The 27,869-nt window shown below is 38.9% G+C and overlaps 1 protein-coding gene and 1 non-coding gene across 3 annotated transcripts in view; both read left to right on the top strand.

Annotated features, from left to right (window-relative positions):
• Nucleotides 1-27,869, top strand: part of GRID2 (glutamate ionotropic receptor delta type subunit 2) — a 1,655,975-nt gene that overhangs the window by 206,508 nt on the left and 1,421,598 nt on the right. The gene's annotated exons all lie outside the window — the stretch shown is intronic.
• LOC136307237 (small nucleolar RNA SNORA42/SNORA80 family) lies at nt 24,026-24,161 on the top strand. Its single transcript, XR_010725899.1, has one exon. It is a non-coding gene; the product is annotated as a small nucleolar RNA SNORA42/SNORA80 family (small nucleolar RNA).

The following is a 27,869-nucleotide window of genomic DNA, read 5'->3' as shown; positions in this document are numbered from 1 at the left end:
TTTTCATCTTTCCAAAGACAAATTTATTGTGTCTTGTGGTCCATTTTCAAACCCTACTCTCCAATAGAATCCCTCAGCAAGATGGCTTTTCCCCTTATATAATCATGTCCTGAAGATTAATTTAAAGTGAAACAATAGAAAAAGAAATTGTTTTGATCTAGTTTGTTTGAGCCTTTTGCTTGTTAGCTTTATTTACTCAATCATTTATGACTCAAGATATTTATTTATATATTTTTTTCATCATATTTATTGTGAGCTGGTAAACAAACAAAAATGCTGTTGATACTTTTGAGGATTTCATAATACCTAATAAAATAATGCCTTGAAAGAATTTTATATTTAAAATACACCTTTGCTCACATGTGTGTATTACCAAAGAATATTAAATACCTTGCAACAGTATTGGCTTTATAGCTTTTGTTTCCTGTAACATATGATAAAAGTTATAAACATTGAAAATACAAATGAGTATTGCTTGGGTTTTAGTCAAAGGACTCAGAAATCAGTTAGCTATACAAAGTAACAGTGTTTTACCTCAACATTTCCAGAGTTAGAATTTTGGTTTTTAAAAATTTCTGGGAGTATATGTAATGGTGTCTGAGAAGTATTCTAAATAAATAAATCTTATTTTGTTTTGTGTCATTTAGTACCACTATGTGAGACCCAAATTTTGTGTCCCTGTCTGTAAATCATTTCATCTAGTTTTGGGAGATGTCAAAGTTGAACATTATCAGATAGGCAAAAAAATCTGTGTTATGATTCAGTATTAAGCCTTTTAAAGTGACTTCTATAGCACTGTTAGGTTTTCTTTTCAAACTGAGACGTAATCTTTTAGTACTTACATCAAGTAGCAAATAAAAACATTTTTCTTATATTCCTACCTTCAATACTACAACCTCATAATTAATGTGCCCACCCCACCCCTTTTGTATGTGTGTCCATTGTGTGTGCATGTGTGTGCTTGAGGGTGTATCTGTATGTTATGTGTCTTTTCTTCCATCTTTTCTCCCTCTTTCTTTTGCTTCTTTCTTTCTTTTAGAACAGATTTGGGTTTTTCAGTGGATTCTTTGCCTTAAAATTCTTCAAGTTAGAAGACAGGATAAAGGTTAACTGAATAGGCTTAGCCCACGCTATTATAAATTCAAATCTGTCCCTGCTCTTATACAAAAGTTTAGATTATCTCTTCACCACGATTAAATGTGCAGTGCACAGATTTAAACCTTAAAAGTAAAAGCCTCAAGATGGTGCAGTGTGTTGGGCTCTGAAGCTCTGAAGCTTATGATAAAAGCCTCAAGATGATGCACTGTGTTGGGCTCTGAAGCTGCTTATGATAAAAAGAAGAAAGACAGCCTGACTAGGCGGTGGCGCAGTGGATAGAGCGTCGGACTGGGATGCCGAGGACCCAGGTTCGAGACCCTGAGGTCGCCTGCTTGAGTGCAGGCTCATCTGGTTTGAGCAAGTCTCTTCAGCTTGAGCCCAAGGTCACTGGCTCCAGCAAAGGGCTACTCAGTTTGCTGAAGGCCCACGGTCAAGGCACATATGAGAAAGCAATCAATGAATAACTAAGGTGTCTCAATGAAAAACTGATGATTGATGCTTCTCATCTCTCTCTGTTCCTATCTGTCTGTCCCTATCTATCCCTCTCTCTGATTCTCTCTCTGTCTCTGTAAAAAAGAAAAAAAAGAAGAAGAAAAAGAAAGACAAAAAGACCAATACTATGTGATTCCACTTTATGAAGTGCCTATAATAGTCAAATTTATAGAGACAGAAAGTAGAATGGTGGTTGCCAGAAACATGGGGGAGCAAGAAATGATTATTAAATGTGTGTTTTTTTTAACCACAATTATGAATGAATCAATGAATAAATAAATGAATATGCATTGACTGCTAAGAAGTAGTTTATTTCCTCAAAGTATAGTCATTTGATAGAATGTAACATGAATTCTTCTAATTACCTTCATTTTGCTGAAATTCAGCCACGCCTTTTAATTGCAGCTAGAAATTAGGTTTCAAATTAAAACCCCTTTTTGAGGAAAATATGACAATTTTATGACATTAGTTTCTGATAAATATAATGGAAAAAGAAGCAAGGGACCCCAAATTGAAGGGAAGTTATGACTATGTGACATTACACAAGAAAACAAGTTCCAAGTGTGGATGTGATAAATGAAATATGCAGATTTAGTGTGACAGTGGTGAAAAAATAGACAAATAGATCAATGGAACAAAATAGCCTAGAAATAGACCCGCCTTAAATATAGTGAACTGATGCTTGACAAAGGAGCAAAGTCAAAACAATGGAGCAAAGATAATCCCTCTAACAAATGGGGCTGGACATATATATATATATATATATATATATATATATATATATATATATATAAAAGACAGATGTTACATTCATAAAGTTAACTCAAAATGTACCAAATGTAAAATTCAAACTATAAAATTATAGAATATAACATAGGAGAGAATGGCTTTAGATATGATGATGCTTTTTTATATATAATACCAAAGACATGATCAATGACTAATATAATTGATAAACAGGACTTCATTAAAATTAAAACTTTCTGCCTGAACTGTGCTGGTGCAGTGGATAAAATGTTGACCTAGAATGCTGAGGTTGCTGGTTTGAAATCCTGGGTTTGCCTGGTTAAGGCACATAGGGGAGTTGATGCTTCCTGCTCCTCCATCTTTCTCTCTCTTTCCCTCTCTCCTCACTAAAATAAAAGTAAAATTAAAAACTTCTGCTCTGTGAAAGACTAGCAATGGGAGTAGAAGATAGGCCACAGACTAAGAAAAAAAATATGCAAAACACTCATCTCCTAAAGCTCTATTATCCAAAATATGCAAAGAACCCTTAAAACTCAGCAATAAATATACATTTACCCCAATTTAAAATACTGGTATGAAAGCAGAAATCTTATAGCCACTTTGGAAGATAATTTGATGAATTCTTAAAGAACTAAATATACTCATCATACTATCCAACTATTATATCCCTTGGTATTTATTCAAAAGAGTTTAAAACTTATGCTCATACAAAAACCTGCATGTAAATATTTATTGCAAGTTTATTAATACTGGCCAAAACTTTGTTTGTTTTTTTGTTATTTTTCCAAAGTTGGAAACGGGGAGAGGCAGTCAGACAGACTCCTGCATGCACCCGACCGGGATCCACCCGGCATGCCCACCAGGGGGCGATGCTCTGCCCATCTGGGGCATGGCTCTGTTGCAACCAGAGCCATTCTAGTGCCTGAGGCAGAGGCCATGGAGCCATCCTCAGCACCTGGGCCAACTTTGCTCCAATGCAGCCCCGGCTGTGGGAGGGGAAGAGAGAGACAGAGAGGAAGGAGGGGGGGAGGGGGAAGAAGCAGATGGGCGCTTCTCCTGTATGCCCTGGCCGGGAATTGAACCCAGGACTCCTGCACACCAGGCCAACGCTCTACCATTAAGCCAACTGGCCAGGGCCTTACTGGCCAAAACTTTGAAGCAACCAAAATATCTTTTAGTGAATGAATAAGTCATGCTTTAACCAGACATTAGAATATTATTCAGTGCTTAAAAAGTAAAAATAAGCTATCAAGCCTTGAAAATACATTTAGGAGGAACCTAAAATGTATATTACTGGGTGACAGAAGCCACTAAGTTAAAAGGCTATGTACTGTATGATTCCAACTACATGAGATTCTGGAAATAGTAAATTATAGAGACAATGAAAAATATATTGCTGCCATCAGTGGTGTGTTTGGGACAGGTGGGGTGGGGGAGCTGTTTAGGTAAAGCATAAGGAAATTTGGGGGCAGTGGAAATACTGTGTATGTTATTATAATGATGAATATATATCATTATTTATTTGTCTAAGATCATAGAATGTACAACACCAGGAGTGAAGCCTAAGGTACTATGGACTTTGGGTGGCTATGATGTGTCAATGTTGGTTCATTCTCGGTGACCATTCAGATGAGTGATGTTAACAGCAGGGGAGGCTCCGCATGTGTGGAAACAGAGGGTATATGGGAAATAGCTTTACCTTCCTCTCAATTTTTTTTTAATTATAATTTTATTTTTTTAATGGGGCGACATCAATAAATCAGGTTACATATATTCAAAGATCAACAAGTCCAGGTTATCTTGTCTTTCAATTATGTTGCATACCCATCACCCAAAGTCAGATTGTCCTCTATCACCTTCTATCTAGTTTTCTTTGTGCCCCTCCCCCTCCCCCTTTCCCTCTTCCTTTCCCCCCTCCTTCCGTAACCACCACACTCTTATCAATGTCTCTTAGTTTCACTTTTATGTCCCACCTACGTATGGAATAATGCAGTTCCTGGTTTTTTCTGATTTACTTATTTCACTTCGTATAACGTTACCAAGATCCCACCATTTTGCTGTAAATGATCCGATGTCATCATTTCTTATGGCTGAGTAGTATTCCATAGTGTATATGTGCCACATCTTCTTTATCCAGTCGTCTATTGACGGGCTTTTTGGTTGTTTCCATGTCCTGGCCACTGTGAACAATGCTGCAATGAACATGGGGCTGCATGTGTCTTTACGTATCAGTGTTTCTGAGTTTTGGGGTATATACCCAGTAGAGGGATTGCTGGGTCATAAGGTAGTTCTATTTTCAGTTTTTTGAGGAACCACCATACTTTCTTCCATAATGGTTGAACTACTTTACATTCCCACCAACAGTGTATGAGGGTTCCTTTTTCTCCACAGCCTCTCCAACATTTGCTATTACCTGTCTTGTTCATAATAGCTAATCTAACAGGTGTGAGGTGGTATCTCATTGCAGTTTTGATTTGCATTTCTCTAATAACTAAAGAAGATGAGCATCTTTTCATATATCTGTTGGCCATTTGTACTTCCTCCTGGGAGAAGTGTCTGTTCATGTCCTCTTCCCATTTTTTTATTGGATTGTTTGTTTGTTTGTTGTTGAGTTTTATGAGTTCTTTGTATATTTTGGATATTAGGCCCTTATCTGAGCTGTTGTTTGAAAATATCATTTCCCATTTAGTTGGCTTTCTGTTTATTTTGTTATCAGTTTCTCTTGCTGAGCTCCAGGAATTACTTCCTCTCAATTTTTATGTTAACTGAAAACTACTCTAAAATTAAAGGACTGAAACAATTCAATAGGTAGATGGTTCAGGGGAAAATCAGACTCATAACAAAAGCTTAGAGAGTGGGAGTAAGAAGGAAAGATGGCACTTTCAAGAAGTTTGAATGAGAAGTTGAAAGAAGAGGTAGAATTGTAGTTTTGGGTTATGAGGCAAAGGGAGGATTCTATTATCCTGAAGAGTTTATTCTTTTTCTCTCCTCTAATAGTGTCAAGTCCTTCATGATCTAGGAGGAGAGATTATAGGAAAGAGGAGAGTTTGAGCAATGTCCTATATAAGGTGGGTAAGATATGTCCAAAATGAGACTTCAACTTTTAGAAGAATTGGTGAGAATGGTTGTAGCTTCACAAAAATGTATAGATTAAAAGAAGAAAAGTTGAGAAAAAAAACTATGCCTTATGACCACAAACTTGTCAATGACACACTCAAAGTTGACTTTTTTGGCAATCTGTGGTTGAGTACAAACTTGGAATACCTGCAGAAGAGAATGAAAGTATTCTAAACATGGGAAAGTAAAAACTAATGGGTGTATGAGTTTCATTTTTGCTTCTATAACATATTACCATAAATTTAGTGAATTAAGTTTTATTATCCCTGGCCGGTTGGCCCAGTGGTAGAGCGTCAGCCTGGCATGCAGAAGTCCCAGGTTCGATTCCCGGCCAGGGCACACAGGAGAAGCGCCCATCTGCTTCTTCCCCCTCTCCCCCTCCTTCCTCTCTCTCTCTTCCCCTCCAACAGCCGGGGCTGCATTGGAGCAAAGCTGGCCCAGGTGCTGAGGATGGCTCCATGGCCTCTGCCTCAGGCACTAGAATGGCTCTGGTTGCAACAGAGCCATGCCCCAGATAGGCAGAGCATCGCCCCCTGGTGGGCATGCCGGTTGGATCCTGGTCGGGTGCATGCGGGAGTCTGTCTGACTGCCTCCCTGTTTCCAGCTTCAGAAAAATGCAAAAAAAAAAAAAAGTTTTATTTTTGCCTGACCAGGCGGTTGCATAGTGGATGGGATGTCAGACTGGGATGCAGAGGACACAGGTTCAAAGCCCCAAGGTCTCCAGCTTGAGCATGGGCTTATCTGGCTTGAGTGTACGATCACCAGCTTGAGCGTGGGCTCACCAACTTGAGCACGGAGTCACTGGCTTGAGTGTGGGATCATAGAGCTAACCCCATGGTCACTGGCTTGAGCTCAAAGGTCACTGGTTTGAAGCCCAAGGTCTCTGGCTTGAGCAAGGGGTCACTCACACTGTAGCCTCCCAGTCAAGTCACATATGAGAAAGCAATCATTGAATAACTAAGATGCCTTAACAAAGAATTGATGCTTCTCATCTCTCTTCCTTCCTGTTACCCCTCTCTCTGACTATCCATCTCTGTCAAAAAACAAAACAAAACAAAACAAAAACCAGTATTATATTTTTAAAGTTTTGTATTTCAGAAGTCTGACACGTGTCTTATTACATAAAATCAAAGCATTACCAAGACTGCATTCCTTTCTGCTCTAGGCTCTAGGGCAGGGGTCAGGAACCTATGACTTGCAAACCAGATGTGGCTCTTTTGATGGCTGCATCTGGCTCACAGACAGATCTTTAATAAAAAAAATATCGTTAAAAATATAAAACATTCTCATGTATTACAATCCATTCATTTCCTACTGCTCATGTTCATGGTTGCGGGTGGCTGGAGCCAATCACAGCTGTCCTCTGAGACAACACCAAATTTTTATTGGATAATGCATAACGTATATGGATTGTTGTATGGCTCTTATGGAATTACATTTTTAAATATGTGGCATTCATGGCTCTTCAGCCAAAAAGGTTCCTGACCCTTGCTCTAGGGTGAGTCCATTTCCTTGCCTTTTTCAGCTTCTGGATGCTGGCTGAATTCCTTGGCTATGGCTCCTTTCTATGTTCGAAGCCAGCAATGACTAGCTAATACATTCTCACATCTCAACCCTTGACAATGGCTTCTCTGTTTGTAATTATAAAGGACTCTATTGATTATATTTTATGTGACAAAATAATCCATAATAATCTTTATCTTAACATCAACTGATTAATAATATTGATTCTATCTCCTACCTTAGTCCCTCTTTTGCCATGTAATCTAATATGATTACAGGTTTCAGGGATTAGAAGGTAAACATCTGTGAGACCATTAATTCATTCTATCACAATGACTGGTGCTGAGAGTAATGCTGAAATGAGAGACTCTGACTTGAAATGATGCTAATCTTTTATGCTATATTAAAAAAAGGGGAAAGATGGTTTTAGCATGAATTCAGAATTGAGATTTGTTCTTTTGGTGAAAGAATAGGAGTACAGAAAAAAATGAGATGATAATGAGAGCATATGTTGCATAATGTACCATCGTGTCCGGGCCTGTTAGACAAGGAAAAGACTGATAAAGTATAGGTGCTGAGTGTAAGGTGGGAAATGGAGGAAAAAGGAACTGATGGACTCTGTGAGATGTAAAAGTAACTATGACGTATTTAAGGAAATGAAAGATCCAGAAAGATAATATCCCAAGGTTAGGATACTTAAATTTAAGACATCAGCTGATGACAACTTCTAGGGCATAATCATGGTAAAAGTGGGTTAATGAACAGTAGGAATATGGTGATTGAAATGGAGAAGTTCACCCTGACCAGACAGTGGTACAGTGGATAAAGCCTCAACCTGGATGCAGAGGACCCAGTTCCAAAACCCCGAGGTTGCAGGCTTGAGTGCAGGTTCGCTAGCTTGAGCATGGGATCACAAAATGACCCCATGGTCCCTGGCTTGAGCCCAAAGGTATCTGGCTTGAAGCCCAAGGTCACTGGCTTGATGGCCAGGGTCGCTGGCTTGAGCCCAAGGTTGCTGAGCAAAGAGATCACTGGCTTGGCTGGAGCCTCCTGTTCCAGGCACATATGAGAAAACAATCAGTGAACAAGTAAGGGGCCACAACTATGAGTTGATGGCTTCTCATCTCTCTCTCTCTCTCTTCTTGTCTGTCCTGTGTGTACCTCTCTCTCTTTCTTGAAAAAAAAGAAAAGAAAAAAGAAAAGAAAAAAGGCCTGACCAGGCGGTGTTGCAGTGGATAGAGCGTCGGACTGGGAGGCGGAGGACCCAGGTTTGAGACCTCGAGGCCGCCAGCTTGGCGTGAGCTCATCTGGTTTGAGCAAAGCTCACCAGCTTGGACCCAAAGTCGCTGACTTGAGCAAGGGGTAACTCGGTCTGCTGAAGGCCCCTGGTCAAGGCACATATGAGAAAGTAATCAATGAACAACTAAGGTGTCGCAACGAAAAACTGATGATTGATGCTTCTCATCTCTCTTCGTTCCTGTCTGTCTGTCCCTATCTATCCCTCTCTCTGACTCTCTATCTCTGTAAAAAAAAAATAAAAAAAATAAAAGTAAGAAAGAAATGGAGAAGTTCATATATTTGTAAAGTTATGGTGTTGGGTGGTTGGTTCATATGTACCCTGAAAATTGCCTAGGGTGATGGCTGACCTTGCAGTAGAAAGTTCATGAAGCTGATCATCATTCCTCAATCACTTGAGAGAAAGTTGTCAGGGAAGTCGTTGAATATAGAGGGACTTGTTGTGGTGGAGGTTCAGATAGGCAACATGAGAAAAAAAAAGAAGCAGGAATTTGTGCTTGAATATACAAGAGAACTGATCTGGAAGCAGCTTTACATAAAGCTTCCTCCACTTTGTGGCCCTGAAATATGTAAGAAAAATGAGAAAAAGGAGACTGTCTTGAAGAAAGGAGTGGAAGGAGTTAAGAACTTCGGATTAATTTAGATTTTATTTTGTTCACTCTTATCCTGCATATAGAGGGGCATTTAGTACCATAGATAAACATTTGAAAAGGCCCATTGGAAAGCTTTGAAAGGAAGGGCTGCATTAGAGGTTTCATCAGGGGTTGGAGTGAAGAATTATGGGCAGTATTCTAGGCTGGTGAAAGCACAGAGGAGTTAAAGGGCTCTAAGATACTCACCTTTTAAGTGACGACAAAAGACACAAGTAATGTTTTCAAAAAGAACACTATGGATAATTTACTATAGCATGAATAATAAATAGCACAGGCCCTGTGGATAGTAAAAAGCTGATCACGTTCATGGTCAGTGTAATCTCTGGTGGATGCTACCAAAAGTGCAGGGGTAAGTCTCCAATAGTTAGAAGTAAGGAAAATTCAAATAGTGTAATAGGGATTTTTCTATAATTACTTTACAGTGTTAGAAGGAAGGATGGAGGGAAGGGAAGAAGGAAAGAAGGAAAAAAAAAAGGAGGGAGGGAGGGAGAAAGGAAGGGCAAGAAATAGAAAAAAATTCATTAGTTCATTTCTAAGTGTTACAATGACAGTAAATGTGTGCTAGAGTACTTTCAACACAGCCCCTGATATTATCCTTTATTTCTACAGGGGGGCATTAAAAAGCAACAACATTGATAGTTGCCTTTTAAAATGCTAAAAATGCAAGCCTTAAGTTGGGTCAGTCCAGCATTAAACTAAATGTAGCATTTAGCACCTACCCAACTGAGTCCATCAGCATATATATAAGGCTTTCATTTTTTCAGATATCCCCTTTACAACTAGTGTTCTTTCTGTTTTTTCTAGGTGAGTGTTTGTTCACATGGAGTGATAAGGATGTGACTGAGTGAAAAAATAAAGATTCACCATAAAAATATCAGTAGCAACCTTCTTTGAAGAATGGCATGAATCAATGGGGTGTATGTCTCTCTTTGTAGTTACAGTCTATCATTCCTAATAGGATCTCTATGCCTTTACTGTAATGAAAGAGAGAAGTAAACGTTCACAACCCCTTACAGTGTGAATAATGAATTGTGAATGCTTCTCATCACATTAATGCACCAGGAAGGGTGAACAGAGCAAGGGAAGAATTAAAAAAAATGATTTTGATCAGATTTAGAAAGTAAATATGAAGTTATCAGGGCCATTTAATGCATTCTGGATGTTTTAAAATGATTAATTAATAAGGTGGTAATTATATACTATTTAGTATGTGATATATATATGTAACTCAAGGGGGTTTGGAAATACTCAGAATCCTTTTTTAGCTTTATGTAGGAAGAAATAGCAGGAGGAGGGAGAAACAGTATTACAAATTATAATGGGGGATGTAGTCATCTGAGACACTAAAATAGCTGAAGTATTAAATGAATATTTCCAAATACATTTACAAGGGAGAACATTTATAACTACCTGTCTATATCAGGATCACTGTGGCAAAGGTAATAAGTAAGACTGAAAAAATTCAAGTTGCTTTATTTTCCTAACTTGGTGTATTAGTAGCGTACAACAAAGCTATAAATTTTTTTGAATAGGTTTAAGTGCATTTCTTTTAACATTTCATAAATAATTGGTAATAAGTGTGTAACATTTAAGTTTATAAGGTCAACCTTCAACTGCAGCCTTCACTAATTAAGCAGATATTCAGAAAATATTTTTTTTCATTTTTTTTGTGAACATGACAATATTGGTTCCTAACAATATAGTTATTGATCTGATTTTTTAGTATAGAGGCCTCGTTACAGTGGTCTGTTCTTTTTCCCCTTGCCTTTATCTTATTATATTTATGATGTTAAAGATAGAATAAAAGAACAATCTTCACATAATTTTAATCGCTAAGTTTTATTGCTTGCAGATATGATGAGATTGTTTGAACTAATGTCTCTGTTTAGTTGGTATTAGAGAAAAAGTAATGAAAAAATGAAATGACATCATTAAAATTACTGCTCCTAAAACACAACTTGGGTAGGTTCAGAAACTGTTCAGTGAACTGGAAAAGATAATTAAATGAATTCACTGGAAATCCAAACTTGACTAATTAACACCAGTTACCTTTGCTATAGGTATATGTATATTAATTATAAATTTTAATTGTTATTTTAAGAATTATTATTTGTAGATTGATCTTATAGTCAGAATTTAATTTTTCTTTTTAAAATAAAAATGAGAGTATTAAAAATGGAACATGACATTGAAAATAACTTTTATGATTGGAACTATAGAGTATTATCCATTCAGATAGTCAGTATTGTTTTATTTATAGAGGCATATAAAGCTTATATGATGTTTAGCAGCATTTTCCAGTACATATTAGAGGAAAAAATATTTAATTGTAGTCTTGAGAAGATTTTATAAAAAGACAAAGTATACATACACTGGAGGACATTCAGCTAAAGAAGTGTGTGATAAAACCTTGTACACAGACTGAAAATGAAGGAAGGAGTCAAGAATTCTAGGGCCAACTCTGAACATGTTCTACTAAATTTGCTTATTGGTCATCACCAAAAGAAAATCTGGAAAAAAAATCTTGCAAACAGGAAGAATGATACTTCATAGGGGGGAACAAAATGAGCAAAGAAGTAGGAATAAACAAAATGTATGTGGGACTGTTAAGGAGTCTTTTTATATGTAAAATAGAAAACCGACTTAGTAAAATATGTGATTCAAGCTAGACTCTAGGTAACAGAAGATAGAAACCAGAGCAGGTGAGTCTCCACTGGGTTTGAGTAAAAAGAATGAAAACCATAAACCAAAGCACAGCCTAGGGAAAACCTATTTTGTGGTCAGGAAAGGAATACAATCATAATATCTTTCACAGGACCAGTTACAACTCATCATTATTATGGATATAACATAGCCCAGAAAGACTCCTCAAGGTACTAAAGGTTCAGCAATGAGGAGAATATCCTTGCTTTCAGGCACTTACTATGCAGTGAACCATGTAACAGATGCAATCACAGAATCTACCTTTAAGCTTGAGGGAACAAGCATACAGATCAAAATGCCACTTTCTGTTTATGATTATAAGAGACACATTGAACAGTAAACTTCAGAGTTCAGTCTGAAAGCATGAACATTGACTTGAAAATTTTACTGAGAGATGGATTATGAAAGGTTTTGCTTGGATTTTACCTTAAGATGTTGAGGAACCCTTGGAGTGTTTAAGCACTTCAAATTGTTTGTTTAATGATGTATTAAACAATCTCTTTAGCAATTGTGTAGACTAGAGGATCACTTACAAGTGAAGGCCAGAGGTCTGGAGACTGATTTGGTATCCATTGATAAGCAATGCTCAGTAGTCTGCTTAAATCATTGGCAGTGGAGAAGCAGAGAGCAGTGGAGGGCTTTAGAGAAAGATAAAAGGTGGCTCTGCAGCCCTGGCCGGTTGGCTCAGTGGTAGAACGTCAGCCTGGTGTGTGGAAGTCCCAGGTTCAATTCCTAGTCAGGGCACACAGGAGAGGTGCCCATCTGTTTCTCCACTACCCCCCCTATCCTTCCTCTCTGCCTCTCTCTTCCCCTCCCTCAGCCAAGGCTCCACTGGAGCTGAGGATGGCTCCATGGCCTCTGCCTCATGCTCTAGAATGTGTCTGGCTACAACAGAGCAATACCTCAGATGGGCAGAGTATCACCCACTAGTGGGCTTGCCAGGTGCATCCTGGTCAGTGCATGAGGGAGTCTGTCTTTCTGCCTCCTTACTTCTCACTTCAGAAAAATATTAAAAAAAAAAAAAAGGTGGCTCTGATTAATTACACTGGGTGGGGAGAGGATGAATTGAAGAATACATTCTAAACTTTGGCTTGAGGGTTATATAAGCAAATATGACTGTAAGAGTAAGAAAGGTAAAGGATAAGAAGTTAATTTTGGCCCTGGCCAGTTGGCTCAGTGATAGAATATCATCCTGGAATGTGGATGTCCAGGTTAGATTCCTAGTGATGGCACACAGGAGAAACAACCATCTGCTTCTCTCCCCTCCTACTCCCCCTTCTCTCACTCTCTCATTGCCTCCCATCACCATGGCTCGAGTGGAGCACATCAGCCCTGGGCACTGAGGATAGCTCCATGGAACCGCTACCTCAGGTGCTAAAAATAGTTCAATTGTGAGCATGCCTCCAGATGGGCAGAGTATCGGCCACAGAGAGATGTTGCTGGGTGGATCCTGATCAGGGAACATACATGAGTTGGTCTCTCTATCTCCCCTCCTCTCACTTGGAAAAGAAGAAAAAAAAAGTTAATTTTAATAGATAATTAAAGAAAAAGGATCAGACATTTATCTGTCTTTATTGTATAAATAGTTTTTCATGTAGGGAAAGTTCCTTTTTAGAGATGATTTCTCACAGAAGGATAATAAAATTAGAAAAATCACCACTATGCAACCTATCATAAAATAATAGACCCAGTTAATGACCACAAGTGGATGCAGTAATAAGATGGATATTGATATGGAATTTCATAGGATAAGTCTTAGGTTGACATCATCAGAACCAGAAAATAAGTCTCAGTATGACTCAAAGTGGGACAATTTTATATTATGTACCTCATGATGGGATATGATAGAAAATAGCATCACATATGAAGTATTTTTTTTATAAAAAATTTGATTCTGCCTGAGCAGGTGGTGGCACCATGGATAATGTCAGACTAGGACACACAGGACCCAGGTTCAAAACCCTGAAGTTGCCGGCTTGAGCAAGGGGTCACTTGCTCGGCTGTAGCCCCCAGTCAAGGAATATATGAGAAAGCAATCACTGAACAACTAAGGAGCTGCAATGAAGAATTGATGCTTCTTATCTCTTTCCTTCTTGTCTGTCTGTCCCTATCAGTCCCTCTCTCTATCTCTCTCTGTCTCTATCACACACACAAAAACATTTAATTCTATAATTTATCAAGACATTAATCACCAGTTTATAAGAAATACCAAGGCTAGTATAAAAATCCACAGTCCCAAAGAGGCTATCAAAGCAGTGTCAAGAAGAGAGAGAGGGAGTGCAGGTAATAGTGTATTAAAAACAGACTTTGGAGATATAATAACCAAATGTTATTTGTGGAATTTGGGTTCTGATTTGAACAAACCAACATAATAAGGACCTCTTTGAAACAATCATGAAAATTTAAGTATGGATCCAGTATTAGATTTTGTTTAAGGCTTATTGTTAATTGAATTGGGTACATTATTGAAAAAGCTCTTACTAATTAGAGATGCATACTGACAGATTTACAAATGGGATGTGTTAGGCTTGCTTGCTTGTACTCTGCCTGATTAGTGCATGAGCACATGACAAAGCCACGTGTATATAGTCCATGTAAGGCTATGGGTGCTTGCTCTCGTGGTGGATGGCACATTGCGGATTGCCTGCCTGCCACTATAAGGGGCCATTTTGCTGTTTCTTTGCCTGAGAAGCAGCTTTTCCAGGCTGGTTTACTGGCCCAACACTGTGAGATTCTATTAAACGAGAATGCCCCACCACTCTCTGGCTCCACAGTTCCAGTACCATTTGCCAGAATCCATTGTGAACCTGCCTGGCCTTGGCCACTGCCATTACATCTGGCATAGTTGGAAGGATTAAGATCAGATCAGGCCTGACCTGTGGTGGCGCAGTGGATAAAGCGTCGACCTGGAAATGCTGAGGTCGCGGTTCGAAACCCTAGGCTTGCCTGGTCAAGGCACATATGGGAGTTGATGCTTCTAGCTCCTCCCCCCCTTCTCTCTCTCTGTCTCTCCTCTCTCTCTCTCTCTCTCTCTCTCTCTCTCTGTCTCTCCCTCTCCTCTCTAAAAAAATTGAATAAATTAAAAAAAAATCAGATCAGTATGGAGCCACCAACACCTTGAATGATGGGGTAGAGGAGTGGTCATTGTTCTCCGGTATATGTTTTACTGTGGCTTTCCTTCTGGGGGCTGTGCGCTGGGTGTTTTTTACAGCCCTGGAGAAGAAACCAAGAACTCTGTGTGAGAGGCCACTCAAGTCAAGACCTTCAGGATGAGCTGCCGACTAAGCAACAACAGTGGCATGAACTGCAACATTTGCTATAGAAGGAGGCCAACCGCTCTGAGAGCTACAGTGTGAAATGCAGCCTGAACACCAACAGCACCTTGAACTGGAATGGTCACTGGAGTAGGAAGTGTGGTTTCGTGTGTGGCAGTATGCCCTGGAAGCAGAATGTTGGAAATGACAGTTGTTAGTGAAACAACTGGGTTCAAGAGCTTGAGCCTGAGCTTCAGGCTGAGAACCAACAGCCGCAAGAGCCCAAGCAGACACCGAAGATGTAGGTGCATCTGTGCTGGTGGAGTGGCTCTGAGGTGGTGGGATAAGGCATTTCCAACGTCTCCTCTTTTGAGTCTGCCTTCCGGAGACTCAGAGCCCCATTGGTGGTTGCACAGAAGTTAAATCCTAGCAACAAAAATCACCTCAGGGACAGGCACAACCCCTCCAGGAGGTAGTTGAGCACTCTGTGGTCTGATCCTACACCCAAACAGAGCTGATGTAGTTGGGGGAAAAATTCAGGCAGAAACCCGCCAAGCCCCTGGCAGCTTGGTTGCTGCAGTTGTGAGAAATAGGGAGGGATGGCATCATGCTCTCCGGAACAGAGATGGGGAAATTGTTTACCATTACCATGCCCTCCTTCCTGAAGCAGCATCTTCAGAACTGCCATCACAACTCAGAAAACCATACTCTATTAGAATGGGTGATGGCTGCCATTCATACAGCCTGGCAGAATTCTGGAGACTTGCCAGGGGCAGCGAGTCAATGGCAGTCATATACAGAGCTGCCCCAGGTCCTCTAGCAGCAAGAATGAAGAATGTTGCTTTCAGCCTGAGGTCCTGTGAGCCAGATGAGGAAGTGTTTATAGCAGATAAAGTCACATAGGGGGGCTTATTATCTATAATTCCTCATCAGTACTTACTGGGTCAGTAGTGGCTGTCTTGAGTCTCTATGTGGGGCAGCTACTCAATGTGGTTACACCAATGTTGGCTGATTTGGGGGAGCTGGAGACAACATGGAACCATAAGATTGTATGGGCTTCTGTTCATACTGTCCCCCCAAACTAACAAGAGAAACAGGCCTGTACAGGTTACCCAAACACAGATATGAGTAGATTTGATTGAGACCAGGGAAGATAGGGAGAAATTAGATGGTGGGTCTAATAAAACCCTGTTAAAGTTTTGGTGGCAGCTTGAGCTGGTACAGAAATTTCAGCTGCTGAAAAAGTGGGGAAGGTGGCCCACAGCAGCTGCCAAGAAAATGGCTGGCATTCAGGTTGCACAGTTGCAGGATTTCTTGTTGGAGACAGCTGTTGGGAGAGGAAGATCCCCAAGACCCATTGGTCTAGTTTGAATAGGGGGAAGGTCTAGGGACCGTCTAACAGGGATAGGCAGGGGGCTGGAGAGCTCATATGGAATTGGCAAATCATTGGTCCTCTTCTAATAATGTGCAGCAGGTATTGGCATCAGGAGATAATAAGTAGTTGTTTTTTGTTTGTTTGTTTGTTTGTTTTGCAGCAGTAGCAGCTAAGAGAACTCTCAAGGTGGCACAGGCCTTGAATTTGTTTGACCCTGCTAAGCCCCGTACACTTGCTGAGAGGTTTGGATGGGGCTTGTTGCAACAGACTTATGGAAAGCTGTTGAGGTCCATTATCAAAGAGCTGTGTGGCTAGTCTTCTGTAATGGACTTTTACATTGGGTGATTGCACAGACAGCTGGGCTATCTATCATGGACTGGTGTAATGGACTCTTGGACTGTGACCAGAGGAGGGGCACTGGCTCCCTTGCTGGTTGGACAAGCCTCTTGTGGATACTACTATAGAAGGTCTTGATGGAGGAGGCATGGCACCTATAGAGGCCCTCCTGCACCGAGAAGCTGCTCCCATCCAGTTGCAGAGACTCACCAAGGACACTTTCTTCTCTGGACATAGCCCTGGACTATACAGGCCTCCCACGTGTGATGGGGTAGGGACTAGATGGACTTCCAGTTAACGCCCTGAGCACTCTCCGGGAGACATTGTGAAGGGCACCTTTGTAATTATTGTCAGTTTTGGTATAGCATGTGCTTTTGTAATTCTGTTGCTGGAGTCTGTACTGTTTCTGTTTATGTAATGTGCCTCATTCCTTGCACAGGGACCGTTGCTCAGATTGTGAGTGAGCAACCGTAAAGGGGTGGAATGTTGGGAATACAGCTTTGTTAGGCTTGCTCACTTGTACTTTGCATGATTAGTGTGTGAACACGTGTAAGTGCCACATGTGTATAGTCTATGTAAGGCTACAAATGCTGACCTTCAGGGCGGATGGTAGGTGATGAATGGTATATTGCGGATTGCCTGCCCACCACTCTGAGGGGCCATTTTGCTGATTGCTTGCCTGAGAAGCAGATTCCCCTGCCTATTTGCTCATCAGTCTTTGTAAGACTCTGTTAAACGGGAATGGCCTACCACTTTCTGGCTCTGCAGTTTCTCCACTGTCTGCCTGAATCCAATGTGGACCTTCCTAGCTTCAACCACAGGCTTTACAGAAGACATAAAATCTGATTTGGTTTAACATCAAACAAAGCAAAATAAAACAAAAACATTGTTGTAGAGGCACAAAGTGAGATTGAGGACATTTCTTTTTATTTTTCCTCTATTTTTCTGAAGTGAGAAGTGGGGAGGCAGAGAAACAGACTCCCGCATGTGACTGACCGGAATCCCCCCTGGCATGCCCACTAGGGGAGGATGCTCTGACAATCCGGAGTGTTGCTTTGTTGCAATTGCAGTCATTCTAGCACCTGAGGCAGAGGCCATGGAGCTATCATAGGTGCCTGGGCCAACTTTTGCTCCCATGGAGCCTTGGCTGTGGGAGAAGAAAAGAGAGATAGAGAAAAGGAGAGAAGGAAGAGTGAAGAAACAGATGGGTGCTTCTCCTGTGTGCTCTGGCCGGGAATGGAACCCAGGACTTCTACACACTGGGCTGATGCTCTACTGCTGAGCTAGCCAGCCAGACCTGAGAACATTTCTTTTTTTTCTTTATAAATTTTTATTAATTTTAATGGGGTGACATCAATAAATCAGGGTACATATGTTCAAAGAAAACATGTCCAGGTTATCTTGTCATTCAATTATGTTGCATACCCATCACCCAAAGTCAGATTGTCCTCCATCACCTTCTATCTGGTTTTCTTTGTGACCCACCCCCTCCTCCTTTCCTTCTTCCTCCTTCTCCTCCCCCCCAACCACAGCACTCTTGTCCATGTCTCTTAGTCTCATTTTTATGTTCCACCTATGTATGGAATCATGTAGTTCTTAGTTTTTTTCTGATTTACTTATTTCATTCCATATAATGTTATCAAGATCCAACCATTTTGTTGTAAATGATCCGATGTCATCATTTCTTATGGCTGAGTAGTATTCCATAGTATATATGTGCCACATCTTCTTTATCCAGTCATCTGTTGAAGGGCTTTTTGGTTGTTTCCATGTCTTGGCCACTGTAAACAATGCTGCAATGAACATGGGGCTACATGTGTCTTTATGTATCAATGTCTCTGACTTTTTGGGGTATATACTCAGTAGAGGGATTGCTGGGTCATTTTCACTTTTTGATGAACCATCATACTTTCTTCCATAATGGTTGTACTACTTTACATTGCCACCAACAGTGAATGAGGGTTCCTTTTTCTCCACAGCCTTTCCAACACTTGTTATTACCCTTCCTGTTGATAATAGCCAATATAATAGGTGTGAAGTGATATCTCATTGTAGTTTTGATTTGCATTTCTCTAATAACTAATGAAGATGAGCATCTTTTCATATATCTGTTGGCCATTTGTAATTCTTCCTGGGAGAAGTGTCTCTTCATGTCCTCTTCCCATTTTTTTTATTGGATTGTTTGTTTGTTTGTTGTTGAGTTTTATGAGTTCTTTATATATTTTGGATATTAGGCCCTTATCTGAGCTGTTGTTTGAAAATATCATTTCCCATTTAGTTGGATGTCTGTTTATTTTGTTGTCAGTTGCTCTTGCTGAGCAAAAACTTCTTAGTCTGATGTAGTCCCATTCATTTATCTTTGCCTTCACTTCTCTTGCCTTTGGAGTCAAATTCATAAAGTGCTTTTTAGAACCAAGGTCCATGAGTTTAGTACCTATACTTTCTTCTATGTACTTTATTGTTTCAAGTCTTATATTTAGGTCTTTGATCCATTTTGAATTAATTTTAGTACAAGGGGACAAACTGTAGTCAAATTTCATTCTTTTGCATGTGGCTTTCCAGTTTTCCCAGCACTATTTGTTGAAGAGGCTTTCTTTTCTCCATTGTGTTGTTGGCCCCTTTAACGAAAATTATTTGACCATATATATGTGGTTTTATTTCTGCACTTTCCAATCTGTTTCACTGGTCTGAGTATCTATTCTTCTGCCAAATCCATGCTGTTTTGATTGTCGTGGCTCTATAATATAGTTTGAAGTCAGGTATTGTAATGCTCCCAGCTTCATTCTTTTTCCTTACGATTGCTTTGTCTATTCAGGGTTTTTTATAGTTCCATATAAATATGATGATTTTTTGTTTCATTTCTTCAAAAACTGTCATTGGAATTTTAGATGGGAATTGCATTAAATTTGTATATTTTGGGGGGTAATATGGCCATTTTGATTATATTTATTCTTCCTATCCAAGAACAAGGAATATTTTTCTATTTCATTGTTTTTTCTTCAATTTCCCTCAATAATGCTTTGTAGTTTTTGTTATATAGGTCCTTTACATTCTTTGTTATGATTATTCCTAGGTATTTTAGATTTTTGTTGCAATCGTGAAGGAGATTATTTTTTTGAGTTTGTTTTCTAATGTATCATTGTTGGCATATCAAAAAGCTATGGACTTTTGTATATTAATTTTGTATCCTGCGACCTTACTGTATTGGTTTATTGTTTCTAGTAATCTGTTTGTGGAGTCTTTGGTGTTTTCAATGTATAGGATCATATCATCTGCAAAAAGTAATACCTTTACTTCTTCTTTTCCGATATGGATGCATTTTCTTTCTTTATCTTGTCTGATTGCTCTGGCTAGAACTTCTAGCACCACATTAAATAAGAATGGAGAGAGTGGACAACCCTGTCTTGTTCCCAATTTAAGGGGGAAAGCCTTCAGTTTTGTGCCATTTAATATGATGTTAGCTGATGGTTTATCATATATGGCCTTTATCATGTTAAGATATTTTCTTTCTATACCAATTTTGTTGAGTGTCTTAAACATAAAATTGTGTTGTATTTTATCGAAAGCCTTTTCTGCATCTATTGATAAGATCATGTGGTTTTTGTTCTTTGTTTTGTTGATATGGTTTATTACGTTAACCGTTTTACGTATGTTGAACCATCCTTGAGATTCTGGGATGAATCCCACTTGATCATGATGTATTATTTTTTTAATATGTTGTTGTATTCGATTTGGTAGTATTCTGTTTAGTATTTTAGCATCTGTATTCATTAGAGATATTGGTCTGTACTTTTCTTTTTTTGTGTCATCCTTGCCAGGTTTCATTATGAGGGTTTTGTTGGCCTCATAAAATGTGTTTGGAAGTATTGCTTCTTCTTCAATTTTTTGGAAGCCTTTGAGTAGAATAGGAACCAAGTCTTCTTTGAATGTTTGATAGAACTTACTAGTATAACCATCTGGGCCTGGAATTTAGTTTTGGGGAAGTTTTTAATAGTTTTTTTTTCTATTTCCTTCCTGCTAATTGGTCTGTTTAGGCTTTCTGCTTCATCATGACTCAGTCTAGGAAGGTTGTATTCTTCTAGGAATTTATTCATTTCTTCTAGATTGTTGAATTTGGTGGCATATAGTTTTTCGTAGTATTCCAGATCAATTCTTTGTATATCTATGATGTCTATGGTGATTTCTCCTTTTTCATTTTGTGTTTTGTTTATATGAGTCCTTTCTCTTTTTCCTTGGTGAGTCTTGCCAAGGGTCTGTCAATTTTGTTGATCTTTTCAAAGAACCATGTTTTATTAATTTTTTCTATAGTTTTTCTGTTCTCTATTTCCTTTATTTCTACTCTGATTTTTATTATCTCCTTTCTTTGTCTGGTTTTGGGCTGTCTTTATTCTCCTTTTTCTAGTTTCTTAAGTTGTGAAGTTAAGTGGCTTACTTGGACTCCCTCTTGTTTGTTCATATAGGCCTGAAGTGATATGAATTTACCTCTTATTACTGCTTTTGCTGCATCCCAGAGATTCTGATATGTCGTATTTTCATTTTCATTTGTCTGTATATATCTTTTGATCTCTGTGCTTATTTTTTCTTTGGACCCATTCATTTTTTAAAAGTATGTAGTTTAGTTTAGACATTTTTGTGGGTTTTTTTTCCTCTTTTTTGCAGTTCAATTCTAGTTTCAAGGCTTTATGATTAGAAAATATTCTTGGTACAATTTCAGTTTTTCTGAATTTGCTGATGTTATTTTTGTGGCCCAGCATATGGTCAATTTTTGAGAATGTTCCATGTACACTAGAGAAAAATGTATACTCTGTCGCTTTGGGATGAAATGTCCTGTAGATTTCTGTCATATCCAGTTACTCTAGTGTTTTGTTTAAGGCCAATATATCTTTATTGATTTTTTGTTTGGATGATCGATCTAGAGCCGTCAGCAGTGGATTGAGGTCTCCAAGTATGATTGTGTTTTTGTCAGTTTTTGTTTTTAGGTCAATAAGTAGCTGTCTTATATATTTTGGTCCTCCTTGGTTTGGTGCATATATATTAAGGATTGTTATATCTTCTTGATTCAGCATCCCCTTAATCATTATGAAACGACCATTTTTGTCTCTGAGTAGTTTTGCTGTCTTGTAGTCAGCATTATCAGATATGACTATTGCTACACCTGCTTTTTTTATGTTATTTGTTTGGAGTATTGTTTTCCAGCCTTTTACTCTGAATTTGTTTTTATCCTTGTTGCTTAGATGTGTTTCTTGTAGGCAGCATACAGTTGGATTTTCTTTTTTAATCCATTCTGCTACTCTGTGCCTTTTTATTGGTGAGTTTAATCCATTTACATTTAGTGTAATTATTGACACTTGTGAGTTTCCTATTGCCATTTTATAAATTGCTTTCTGTTAGTTTTGTATCTTGTTTTATTTTTCTCTTTTTTTTTCTATCCTTTTTTTTGTTTGTATTCCATACTTCTTTCCTCTGTTGCTACCTTTTTTAAGTCATGTGCTTCTGTGGTGGTTTTTTCAAGGGTGGTTACAATTAAGTAATGAAAAGGGTACCTACCATGTTCATTGTAGTACACTATCTTATGAGTGTTTCTGCACTTCATTGTCCTTTACTGCTGTTCATCTCTGTCCTCTCCCCCCCCTTTTCTTTTGGTTTTGTTGTCACAGTTTAAATTAGGTTTTATTGTGCTCTTGGTGTAGCTTTTACTTGTGGTTTTGATTTGTTTTGTTCTTTGTATCTAGTTGGGAAACCCCCTTTAGTATTTTCTGGAGTAGAGGTTTTCTGATGATGAATTCCCTCATCTTTTCTGTATCTGTGAATGTTTTTATTTCTCCTTCATATTTGAAGGATAGCTTTGATGGGTATAGTATTTGTGGCTGAAAGTTCCTCTCTTTCAGGACTTTAAATATTGGGACCACTCTCTTCTAGCTTGTAGAGTTTCTGCTGAGAAATCTGATGATAAATCTAATAGGCCTTCCTTTATACGTTGTATTCTTCTTTTCCCTGGCTGCCTTGAGGATTTTTTCTTTGTTGTTGGTTTGTGCCAATTTCATCATAATGTGCTTTGGAGTAGATTTGTTGGGGTTAAGAAAACTCGGAGTTCTGTTTGCTTCTTGAATTTGAGGCTTTAGTTCTTTCCACAGGCTTGAGAAGTTCTCGTCTATTATTTGTTTGAAAATGTTCTTCATTCTATTTTCTCTCTCTTCTCCCTCTGATATACCTATTATTCTTATGTTAGTCTTTTTGATGGAGTCAGACAATTCCTGTAGGGCTTTCTCATTTTTTAAAATTCTTGAGTCTCTCTCTTCTTCTCTTTGTTGTACCTCAAGTTGCTTGTCTTCTGTGTTACTAATCCTACCTTCTATCTGGCCTGTTATATTAATTAAGCTTGTTAACTCATTTTTCAGCCCATGAATCGAGTTTTTCATCTCTGTTTGATTTGTTTTTATAGTTTCAATTTCTTTGGACATATATTCTTTGTGTTAGTTAAGTTGTTTTCTGAGTTCTCTAAATTGCCTTTCTGTGTTTTCTTTTATATCTCTGAGTATTTTTTGGATTTCTTTTTTTTTTTTTTTCTTTTCATTTTCCTGAAGCTGGAAACAGGGAGAGACAGTCAGACAGACTCCCGCATGCGCCCGACCGGGATCCACCCGGCTCGCCCACCATGGGGCGACGCTCTGCCCACCAGGGGGAGATGCTCTGCCCATCCTGGTCATCGCCATGTTGCGACCAGAGCCACTCTAACGCCTGAGGCAGAGGCCACAGAGCCATCCCCAGCGCCCGGGCCATCTTTGCTCCAATGGAGCCTTGGCTGCGGGAGGGGAAGAGAGAGATAGAGAGGAAAGCGCAGCGGAGGGGTGGAGAAGCAAATGGGCGCTTCTCCTGTGTGCCCTGGCCAGGAATCGAATCCGGGTCCTCTGCACGCTAGGCCGTGGATTTCTATTTTAAATTATTTTGTCTTATAGCTCCAAGTTTTCCAATACATTATATTTTTTTCTCCGTAGATTTTTCCTCATATATCTGTGCTAGATCTCTGTCTTTTGTATCCATGATAGTCGATTTTCTTTTCCTTAATGGCATTTGATGGTGGTTTTTTTGATACCACTTTGTGTTCAGTGTGTGGGACTTCCAGATGATCCAAGGATAGATTTTTCTGTCACTGGCTGAAGAACTTGTAGAAATTTTGGGGAGAGTTATCGGTAGTGCTCCTCATGGTGCCATTTCTTGACATCACTTGAACACATTTCTTAATCTCTGTAACTTAATGCTATTGGACAGTGCATAGATCACTCATTGTTGATCATATTGAGAGAAATTTTAGAAGAACAGTCATGGAAAGAAGATATTGGAAAGCTAGTTAGAAGAAAAGGATTTAAGGGGGCACTGGAAAATAAGGCGTTAGAGTTCTTTCTATATTATGAAAAGGTTGTCTATGGAAGTTTATATTTAATTTTTTTTTAATTTAATTTATTTATATGGTGGGCCCTTGTCTGTGGGCCTCTCATAGTATACTCATGCCAGAGTAAACTACAGCCATGAACCATTGCCTGGCCGCCTTACCTGTGGGCTGTGAGCACTGAAGGGGGTTGTACAGTGTGAAAAAAAAGAAAAGAAGAAAAAAATTATTTATTTGTTTATTTTATGACAGAGAGAGAGTCAGAGAGAGGGAATATAGGAAGGGAGAGATAAAGCATTAATTCTTTTTTTTTTTCTGAAGCTAAAAACGGGGAGAAACAGTCAAACAGACTCCCGCATGCGCCCGACCAGGATCCACCCGGCACGCCCACCAGGGGGGATGCTCTGCCCACCAAGGGGCGATGCTCCACCCCTCCGGTGGCGCTGCTCTGCTCTGCCATGACTAGAGCCACTCTAGCACCTGGGGCAGAGGCCAAGGAGCCATCCCCATCGCCTGGGCCATCCTTGCTCCAATGGAGCCTCGGCTGCGGGAGGGGAAGAGAGAGACAGAGAGGAAGGAGGGGGGGTGGAGAAGCAAATGGGTGCCTCTCCTATGCCCTGGCCGGGAATCGAACCCAGGTCCCCTGTATGCTAGGCCGATGCTCTACCGCTGAGCCAACTGGCCAGGGCCAAGGATTAATTCTTCATTGCAGCACCTTAGTTGTTCGTTGATTGCTTTCTCATATGTGTCTTGACCCAGTGGGGGGGGGGTGCTACAGCAGACTGAGTTACCCCTTGCTCAAGCTAGTGACCTTGGGCTCAAGCTGGTGAGCCTTTTTCAAAACACATGAGCCCATGCTCAAGCTGGAGACCTTGGGGTCCCAAAGTTGGATCCTCTGTATCCCAGTCTGGCGCTCTATTTACTGCGCCTCCGCCTGGTCAGGCTGAAAGTGTATATTTAAAATAATGTTTTCTTTTGGTTTGTTACTCTGTTAGTAGAGAAGGCAATGAAGGTCAGATATGTAAGTGGTTACTCACTGGAGCAGAGGCAGATTCACAACAAAGCTAATGAAACCTAGAGCTGCTCACTAGCATGGTTTCTACTGGCACATAGCCTTTCCCAGGTCCTAGCTGGGATACTTGTAATGTGTGTGCATGAACATAGGGCTTTATAAAAAGTGGGAAAAGTAAGATGTTGGCTTCACTATTCCAACTTTCATCACGTTTTCCTACAATACAGTGATGTTTTGATGGCCACTAGCATATATGGAATCCTACTAAAATTTTTTTGGATTGGGAATGCTTTCAGTTTAGGTTTAATGGCATATACTGGACATAGCATATCTGAAGTTTAAATGATTTGTGTTGTTCAGGTGTAGGAATAGTTTACAGGAATATTCCTTTCAGCCACTGTGAAAGTTCATTATGACACAAGGAATAGGCCATCATTTGTATTGTAACTTGTCCTATATAGTGCCTGACTCTGAGAGTATGTGGAAAAGTAAAATGTTGAAGATACAGAGCTAGAAACGTCAGATTAAAAGTGAAGGATTTGGGTTTTATCAGTACCTAGTCTAAATGAAGTTCTTCCCATCAGGGATATAATGTACTTGTTTAACCAGATAGTGCAATGTATGTCATAAATGTACCATGTTTCTTTTTTTTTTGATTATGATCATGTGACAATATAAATGATCAGATTCCCTGTGTTCGTACAGCATTTACCTTTAGTATTACATGCAGTGATATTTATAGCTCCTGGACAATATATTACTTTTACCCGATAATACTGTCATGGAAAGGCATGACCATAGAATATGCACTATAAAGGATAAGAGGAAGAACTTTATAGAGATATCAGACATAATTGATAAAAATGTTACTGTCACATATTTTGTGTTTATTCTTAAATGATTATTGTCTTAATTAATACTACCTTCATAACTTTATAGTTTTTTCAAAGAAATTTTCACAAGTCTGAATCTAAATCTGTATGGAGCCAAAGGTAAAGATGGCTTATGCAGGAAAATGCAATCAGCATTTGCAAAACAATAAAAATTATAAAAGCTTTTGTCTCTTTTAGCTTATGCCCAAAGAACAACAGATGCATTGGCTTTTAACAACACAGAAATAATTTTATTCTTAAAATATATTTGGCCCTGGCCGGTTGGCTCAGTGGTAGAGTGTCAGCCCGACATATAGAAGTCCCAGGTTCGATTCCCAGCCAGGGCACACAGGAGAAGCGCCCATCTGCTTCTCTACCCCTCCCCCTCTTCTTTCTCTCTGTCTCTCTCTTCCCCATCTGCAAGTAAGACTCCATTGGAACAAGGTTGGCCCGGTGCTGAGGATGGCTCCATGGCTTCTGCCTCAGGTGCTAGAATGGCTCAGTTGGTAAAGGAGCAATGCCCCAGATGGGTGAAGCATCACCAGTGGGCTTGCCAGGTGGATCCTGGTCAGGTGCATGTATGAGTCTGTCTGTCTCCCTGCTTCTCACTTCAAAAAAATAAAAAAAAATATATTTTTTTGAAAACTCATATGGTTCAAGTCCTAGGATATATATACAAACATACACACTCAGCTTACACAATAAAAATAAACTGTGTTTAGTTCAGATCTAAATATTTATTTTCAATTCTGTCATTTGCCCTACCCTAACAAAAGAAGCACACAAACCGCTTATCCCCTAGCTTTCATTTTATATTTTGGTGTTGAGTCTGGAAAGAAGCCATATATGAAGATGAAATATTTTTAAAAAGCAAATAAAAAAATGTAAGCAGAATGGTGGAATTGTTCATTTGGAGAATTATAAGAAAAGACTTAGTATTTCCTGTTAATACACCTGAAAAGTCAGATACTGAACTGAAATATTTTGTTGTTGATAAAGTGTACAAGGGATCCGAAATTTTGTTCTCCTTTCACCAGTAGGAGCAAATATTCTATACTCATACTTAACAGTAAATCAAAGATGATTAAGGCCACAATCAGATTTAGGCCAATTAGTAATATATTGTTAGTATAAAGCTTTTAGTTTTCTATAGAATTAAAAGGAATAAAGTTTTATAACATGCAGTTTAAAAAATGTTTAAGTATATTTTATTTTTAATTGATAAAGTTATATTTAAAAGAATATAAATTTTATGCTTAATTATTCTTATGGAACTATAATTACTAGTATTTTTTGCATGTGGTTTTCAAAGAAAAAAAAAGTTCATTTAAATCTTTTTGAAGTACTTCTAGATGGATTCTATTAGTTTATTATTACTCAGAAACAAGGCTATTATTAATGCTTTATGCAGGATCCAGAATTTGATCTATGTCTGTCATTTGAATTTTAAGTCAAGCTTGTATTGTGAAGAAATTTATTTTCTTACATTTTTCTTTTTACATATTTAACAGCAGTGTGGACATAGTTGTAAAAATCATTGGCTACTATTTTTTTTTTTTGTAGCATACATCAAAGTTGAGAATTACTCATTTCATTTCATCAGTGTAGGTAATCCAAATGTGACCCACAACTTTTTCATGAAAATCTAATTGACAGTCATTATTATTCTTTTTGGTGGTGAAATCAAGGTAAATTATTAGGTTGCTGTACCATTGGAGAAAATCACAGGGGTTATATGTGATAGCCTTTGACTTTAAATCCTTAATCAGACACCTACTTCTCATGTGTCTGGGGAGAAAATCTTTCATTAAGTTATAGAATGTGACAGCCTCTTACATTCTTTTATGTTCTCTAATAATTAATACAAACTAGTTTGGTGGTTTTCATGTTCACAATCAGAATGAAAATATAACGAAGATAGCATTTTCCTTCACGAATCCAAAATCTTCTCTCAAATCTGTAATTAGGAATGCTGTGGAGGGAAACCTTCCATTATTATTGAGTGAAAAGCAAAATAGTGTTTG

The sequence above is a fragment of the Saccopteryx bilineata genome, chromosome 5 (assembly GCF_036850765.1).
Source record: "Saccopteryx bilineata isolate mSacBil1 chromosome 5, mSacBil1_pri_phased_curated, whole genome shotgun sequence".
Taxonomy (NCBI): Eukaryota; Metazoa; Chordata; class Mammalia; order Chiroptera; family Emballonuridae; genus Saccopteryx; species Saccopteryx bilineata.
The sequence above is the reverse complement of the archived record's forward strand: the minus strand, read 5'-3'. Positions and strand labels throughout refer to the sequence as shown.